The following is a 7,975-nucleotide window of genomic DNA, read 5'->3' on the forward strand; positions in this document are numbered from 1 at the left end:
TCTCTCTCTCTCTATATATATATATATATATATATATATATATATATATATATATATATATATATATATACTATCTTATAAAAAAAAATCTTATTATTTTTAAAAATAGATTGAATAAATTATTATTATTTTTTAAGACATCCAAACCATTAAACTAAAAATATAACTAACCATTAATAAAATAATATTAAAATTTTAAAAACTTTGAGATCTTATCTATGTTTGACCCAACTTTTGTTAAACTTGATTTTGAAGGACTCCAGATTCTTGGATATCGGCAAATAAATCTCGACGTCCCTCATGTTTCTGCCCCATCTCCTTATATGGGAGTGTGACTGCACAAATTAAAGTGAATCACAACAGCACATCCATTAGTTAAACTCTAGCCGTCTCGCCTCCACCACCCCTCCTCTTTCTCTCCACCCGCCGACGTATTTCACCGTTGCGTCTTACCTCTAATTACTAAAAATATATTCGATTTTAATAGTAGCAGGAGGTGCAGGATCTTAAATGTGGTTTGCTCCCCCACTGGTTTAGATATGAGGTAAAACCACTTCCATTTGCTCATAATTTTTTTAATTGATTGTAGCTTGGAGAAGATCTGCGGGAGATGAAGCAAGGTAAAAGAGTCTCTCTAAATCCTACATATTCGCCGTACACTTCTCCGGCATGAATCACCACAACGAACAGGTGTTCCCTCTTCCTTTATCTGCTGCCAGCATCACACTACTCACCGCCGGCTTGACTTACATCTCCTCTATCAGCTACCATCACCGTCGTCACCATCTACGACCGCCCTAAACGTTTCCACCATCCACAGTCACGCCATGACTTTCACGGCCACCGACTACTTCTCTGTTAAAACCCCAAAAACACTAGCTACCACAACCTTCAAATCCAACCACCATCATCATCTATTTTATTTTTTGGGACTCTTTTTCGAGAAGGTGATTTTTCATTTCATGGCAACAACTAGCCTTTAGCAGTTAACTTAAACTTTCATATTCAAGGATCTTCTTATGTGTGTGTTATGTGCAGACTACATAGTTGGAGTGCAAACTAGATTAAAATGAAATAATATCTGTTCCTAGAGGATTTTACCATCAATTTCATAATTTGGTATGATACATATTTCATTTTATTTGTGGGTTGTGTTATTTAAAATGTACACTAACTTGGATTGTTTATAGTTTGTTGATTTAGGATGTCCCTTTTACTTCAACATTTAGGGTAATGAGTAATTATTGTTTTTGGTTTTCACAGAGACAAGCAGTCAAACATAGTTCTCTACGAACCAATCTCAAACTATTGTGCAATGGATTGATAACAACTATCATTAAGCCTCTCACAACTATAATACAAGGCAAGTTCACCTTATCTCTTATATTTTATTTTTATATCTTCCTTGTTGTGATCTTGTAATATAACGACTGAGTTTTATTTTCTTTTCATATATGTGCTTATGTTTGGGTGTGCACAGACTAAATATTGATGATATGGATATGTGTCATGTTGTTATGGGCATTATAGAAGCATATTGGGAATATCATCCCAAAACCAAGGGATACAACTTCCAATTCTGCATAAGTGAACATGATGTGTTGTTTTTTTCTTGCATTTTGGTTTTTTGTTGGTGCCAAAAGACCAAAAACAAGCGTTCTCTTAATATCATAGTAAATGTAATTTCGTTTTATATTTTATTTTGTTAAATTATGGATAATGATTATGATTTTTTGGTTTCATTTAATTTTCTATTCTTTATTAATTTTGTACAAAACTAACATAATGATTTTGTAAAATTAAATTAACAAAGTTGATACTTATTTTTTACAGTTGATTTGGATATGGCGTTTCATATCTATTTATTTGTTTCAACTATAATTGTTAATTTTTTATAATCTCAAGATTATCATTAATAAAAATAAGTATTATGTATTATAAAAAAATTAAATTTTGAAAAATATTATCATAATTTTTTATTAAATATCATCGATGTGATTATTTTATAAATGACTTGATATAGATTACATTTTATTATAACGTATTAAATGGTTCAAATATATATATATATATATATATATATATATATATATATATATATATATATATATATATATATATATATATAATTTGAAAACGGTTTCACCCAACTTCTAATAAAAGAATTAATTTTATATGAACAAACATCTATCTTATCCCATTGCTTTTATTGGAAAGAAGAGATTTCCTAATGAATGTATTCAGGCCAGCTTACACTCACACCTAATCCTCCGTCATGACGTTATGTTGCATGTTCAGGAGTAACCGCAAACAAACCTTCATAACCACACGAGCAAACAACAACAACCAAATTAGAACTTAAGTACCAAATTAGAACTTAAGTAGATAATATATCATCTACATGTCTAGAATGTTTCACCATAGACCATTACTTAAATGGCTAATATTTATCATGAATAGTTAAACTTTAAAAATCATCATATATTTTCTTTTTAATAGTTGAATATATTATCTCAAAAGCAATGCCTAAGTGATTTCCTTTTTTAATTTACATTTTTCTTTCTCACCAATTTGTGTGGATTCCTATTTGTGAATATGGATCCCAAACACCCGTATTGTACTTATTGTAAATATTGATTCTTATTGTGAATATGGAAAACGTATATGACCACGGTGGCAACAACGATGCAACTAACTATACACATGACATGAAAATGAAACCAACACATTGCTGATATGGCCGTCTACTCTGCCGTAGCGACTATCCCTTATATTTGATATGGGTTTACTTTGCCGTAACGACTCTCCCATATATTTAATATGGGTCTCATATAACCTGAAGTTATAAGGATCTGTTGCACCCCCACCCAGAAGCTACCTTAATTGCGCGGGTACACGGCTAGTGTGTGTGTGTGTATATATATATATATATATATATATATATATATATATATTAAAAAAGATTTATTAATACAAAATCTGTAAGTAGGAATTATACAAAAAATAATGACAAACTATTTATCATATAAAATATTTCATCACATTATGATAAACTTGGCAAGATTTTTTATTGACATCGTTTTTCAAAAAGTAATTATAATTTTAGTTAAATTAAATAGTTCATAATATTTGTAAAAACTTAAATAATTTTTTCTTCTATGCCAACTAATGACAAGAGAAATACTTAATTCTTAGAATGTTTATTTGTTGTTTTAAAGGAAGTAATTAATTTTTAGATTACTTATTTATTGTTTTAATGGTTTGAAATACATCATAATTCTATAAGGTTTAGGTTGTAAATGTGAATATCTTTAATTAATTTCTTGGAAGTATAAAATTAATAATTACCTAATTTGAAAATTCGTCAATATTCATTTTCTTAAAAGTTAAAGGGATCATTTGTGTTAGCATCTATCTATATAATGACAAGAAATTGATAACGAACTATATATAGACACGCAACTGCACGTCCTTGACACACTGATTATTTGAGTTAATTCATAAAAAATCGAGAATGAAGAGAACATTCCTTGTGATCTTTTTGCTTTTTGTAGCAGGTGAGCAATTATCTCTATATGTACATAAGTCACTTTCACTATTGTCTTAATTTTTTTAATATATAAAAATAAGAGGATTAGTTGAGATTAGAAGGGAAAAACATGTTCCATTTTTTTTTATGGAATGAAAGGAAAGAATTAGTAACCCCCCCCCCCTCTCTCACCTAATTAAAATTTTCCATCTAATTTTCCGTTGATTATGATGGAAAGGATTAGTATTTTTTCCATCCATTCTTTTTTTCACTTTCATTTTTTGTAATTTAAAAATTCAAGAAGTGGATGCTTATGTATGCTCTGAAACAACATTTGTATTGGAATTAGCATTTAAGCAATTTAATATCAAATTCAGGGTATTTTGGGCAATCTCATAAGGGGTTCTCGATATATATATATATATATATATATATATATATATATATATATATATATATATATATATATATATATATATATATATATATATAGTATGAATTAACATCTACCTTTTTTTTTTAATTTATGTCTTAGGTTTGAAGGACGTGACTTCGTATTCACAAGATTTGGCTCCACGAGAATGTAACAGTTCTATAGATTGCTTTCATCGTTGTGGAATGTTTGGGTCTCATGTTTGTAAAAATCATCAATGTGTTTGTCTAAGTTATGGTGAACAAAAGTTCCCACGCCCAAATGTGCAAATCGATAAAAATGTATAGGAAAAATGTCAAAATGCAATATCAGTTGAAAAACAAAATGTAATGATTAATAAGAACTCTTCGAATTCTAGAACTCGAATCTTTTTTATCTAGGACATATTAATGCATAAAAAACCAATGTTATATATTTTTATGGTTTGACGTATATCATATTTCTATAAGGTTTAGATTGTAAATGTGGATATTTTTAATTAATTTTTTTTGTAATTATAGTATTAATGATTACTTAATTTGAAAAGTCTTTAATATTTGTTTGCTTTAAAGTTAAAGGACTATGTGAGCTAACATTTGTCTAAATAATGTCAAGAAATTGAGAACCAATAGTATTTAGACACACAATTGAACATCCCCGACACATTGGTTATTTGACCTAACTCATAGAAATCGAAAAATAAAAGAACATTCCATAGGATGTTTTTTCCTTTTGTTGCAGGTGAGGAATTCTTTATGTATGTAAATAAGTCACTTTCACTACGGTGTCGAGTTTTTTTCAATGAATAAAATAAGAGGATTAGGTAAGATTAGAAGGGAAATGGTGTTATCAATGTTTTTTTGAATGAAAGGAAAGGAATAACGAAAGATTAGATTACATAAAATACATAATTAGAAATATATATTTGATATTTTTGAAATAAAATAAACATCCAATACATTTTTCTTTGTCTTTTTGTTATATATATATATATATATATATATATATATATATATATATATATATATATATATATATATATATATATATATTGGGCGAACCAAAAAAAGCATGACAACATGCGAACTCATAATCCTCTCATGTTTTTTAAAAACAAAAAACATAAAATTTTCTCCAAATGGTGCATCTAAGCCATATGTAGACTTAAAAAAAGATTCGATAATTTTTTTTTATTTATTTTGGAAATTTATATGTATTCACAATTAGCAGTCCATATGACTATTGATTGTGCTCATCAACAATCTAAAAATAATTGTTAATTGTCAATAAATCCACATTTTTTAAAAACCCCCCAAAAAAATCGTCAAATCTTTTTTTAGCCTAGATATGTCTTTGACGCATCATTTGAAGAAGATTTGTGTTTTTGGTTTTTAAAAATGATTAACTCATTACGTAAGTTCTCACTAATCTTTTGGTTGTCAAAAGAACGTGACTAACTCTCTCTCTCTCTCTCTATCTCTCTCTCTCTCTCTCCCTCTCTCTCTCTCTCTCTCTATATATATATATATATATATATATATATATATATATATATATATATATATATATATATATATATATATATATGAACAAAGAGTTATTAGTACAAAATATGTAAGTGGGAATTATACAAAATAATAACGACGAACTATTTATCATATAATATATTTCATCACATTATGATAAACTTGATAAGATTTTGTAATGATATGGTTTTTGAAAATTTAATTATAATTTTAGTTAAATTTAATAGTGCATAATATTTGTAAAAACTAAAATAATATTTTTTTCTATGCCAACTAATGACAAAGGAAATACTTCATTCTAAGATTCTTTATTTGTTGTTTTAAAGGAAGTACTTAATTTTTAGATTGTTTATTTGTTGTTTTTATGGTATGAAGTATATCATAATTCTATAAGGTTTAGGTTGTAAATATGGATATCTTTAATTAATTTCTTGCAAATATAAAATTAACGATTACCTAACTTGAAAATTCATCCATATTTATTTTCTTAAAAGTTAAAGGACCGTGTGTGTTAACATTTGCCTATATAATGCCAAGAAATTGAGAACTAGTTATATATAGACATGCAATAACACGTCCTTAACACATTGATTATTTGACTTAATTCCTACTAAATTTAGAATTAAGAGAACATTCCTTGTGATCTTTTTGCTTTTTGTAGCAGGTGAGCAATTCTCTCTGTATATACATAATTCACTTTACTATGGTCTTGATTTTTTTTAATGAATAAAATAAGAGGATTAGGTGAGATTAGAAAGGAAAAATTTGTTCCTAATTTTTTTATAGAATGAAATGAAAGGATTACTAACACCCCCCCCCCCCCCCCCCCCTCTCATCCAATTAAAATGTTCCATCTAATTTTGCAATGATTATGAAGGAAAGCACAAAAAATTCTTTCTTTTCATTAACTACAAGCTCGAGAACACGAGGGGTATTTTTCTTGCCTTCCATTCTCATTTTCACTTTCACTTTTTCTAATTTTAAAATTCAAGAAGATGATGCTTATGTTTCTATGAAACAACACTTGTATTGGAATTAGCATGTAAGCAATTTAATGTCCAATCCCAGGTATTTTGGCCAATCTCATAAGGGGTTCTCGATATATATATATATATATATATATATATATATATATATATATATATATATATATATATGTATGAATCAACATCTACCTTTTTTTTTTAAAAAAAAAAAATTGTCTTAGGTTTGAAGGACGTTACTTCGTGTTCAGAAGATTCGATTCCACCAGAATGTAACAGTTTTATAGATTGCTTTCATCGTTGTGGAATGTTTGGGTCTCATGTTTGTAAAAATCATCAATGTGTTTGTATAAGTGATGGTGAAAAAAAGTTTCCACGCCCAAATGTGCAAATCGATAAAAATGTATAGGAATTATGTCAAAATGCAATATCAGTTGAAAAACAAAATATAATGATAAATATGAACTCTTCGAATTCTACAACTTGAATCTTTTATATCTAGGACATATAAATCTATAAAAAAACTAATGTTATATATTTGTATGGTTTGATGTATATCATAGTTCTATAAAGTTTACATTGTAAATTAGAATATCTTTAATTAATTTGTTGTAAATATAAAATTAATGATTACTTAACTTGAAAAGTGATCAATATTTGTTAGCTTTAAAGTTAAAGGACTGTGTGAGCTAATATTTGTCTATATAATGTCAAGAAATTGAGAACCAATAATATTTAGACATACAATTGAACATCTCCAACACATTGGTTAGTTGACCTAACTCGTAGAAATCGAGAATGAAGAGATCATTCCATATGATGTTTTTCCTTTTTGTAGCAGGGGAGTAATTCTTTATGTATGTACATAAGTCAATTTCACTATAGTGTCGAGTTTTTTTCAATGAATAAAATAAAAGGATTAGGTTAGATTAGAAGGGAAAAACGTGTTATCACTTTTTTTTGAATGAAAGGAAATGAGTAACTAAAGATTAGATTACATAAAATACATAATTAGAAATATATATTTGATATTTTTAAAATAATATAAACATCAAATACATTTTTCTTTGTATTTATATATATATATATATATATATATATATATATATATATATATATATATATATATATATATATATATATATATATATATAGGTTTAGGTTTAGGTTTATGGAAAACAAAAAACTCTAAAAAAAACCATAAAATTCATAAAAATGCATAAAACATACTTAGAGATCACAAAACTTTTTATTTAATTCTTTTATGAAAAAATCGTAGTTGTTTAAATAAATTCGGAGACTTTTTTTTCGAATTTTGTTTTTTTGAAAACATTTTGCTTTTAGATTGTTTTTTCAAAGAATTTACTAAAAATCCTGCGATTTTTTATAAAAAAAATTTTAAAAAAAAAAGTGTTGTAATCTCTAAGTATTTTTTTATGCATTTTTAGGGTTTTTTTTTTGTTTTCTAAATAACTCTTCATTATATATATATATATATATATATATATATATATATATATATATA

General features: G+C 26.7%; 1 long non-coding RNA gene across 1 annotated transcript; it reads left to right on the forward strand.

The window, feature by feature from the left end:
• The first annotated feature begins 288 nt into the window (after positions 1-288).
• Positions 289-1,686, forward strand: LOC145018247 (uncharacterized). The gene is made up of 3 exons (XR_013666915.1): positions 289-947; positions 1,039-1,119; positions 1,264-1,686. It is a non-coding gene; the product is annotated as an uncharacterized LOC145018247 (long non-coding RNA).
• Positions 1,687-7,975: the final 6,289 nt, after the last annotated feature.

This window comes from Lactuca saligna, chromosome 9 (assembly GCF_052625555.1).
Source record: "Lactuca saligna cultivar CGN05327 chromosome 9, ASM5262555v1, whole genome shotgun sequence".
NCBI lineage: Eukaryota > Viridiplantae > Streptophyta > Magnoliopsida > Asterales > Asteraceae > Lactuca > Lactuca saligna.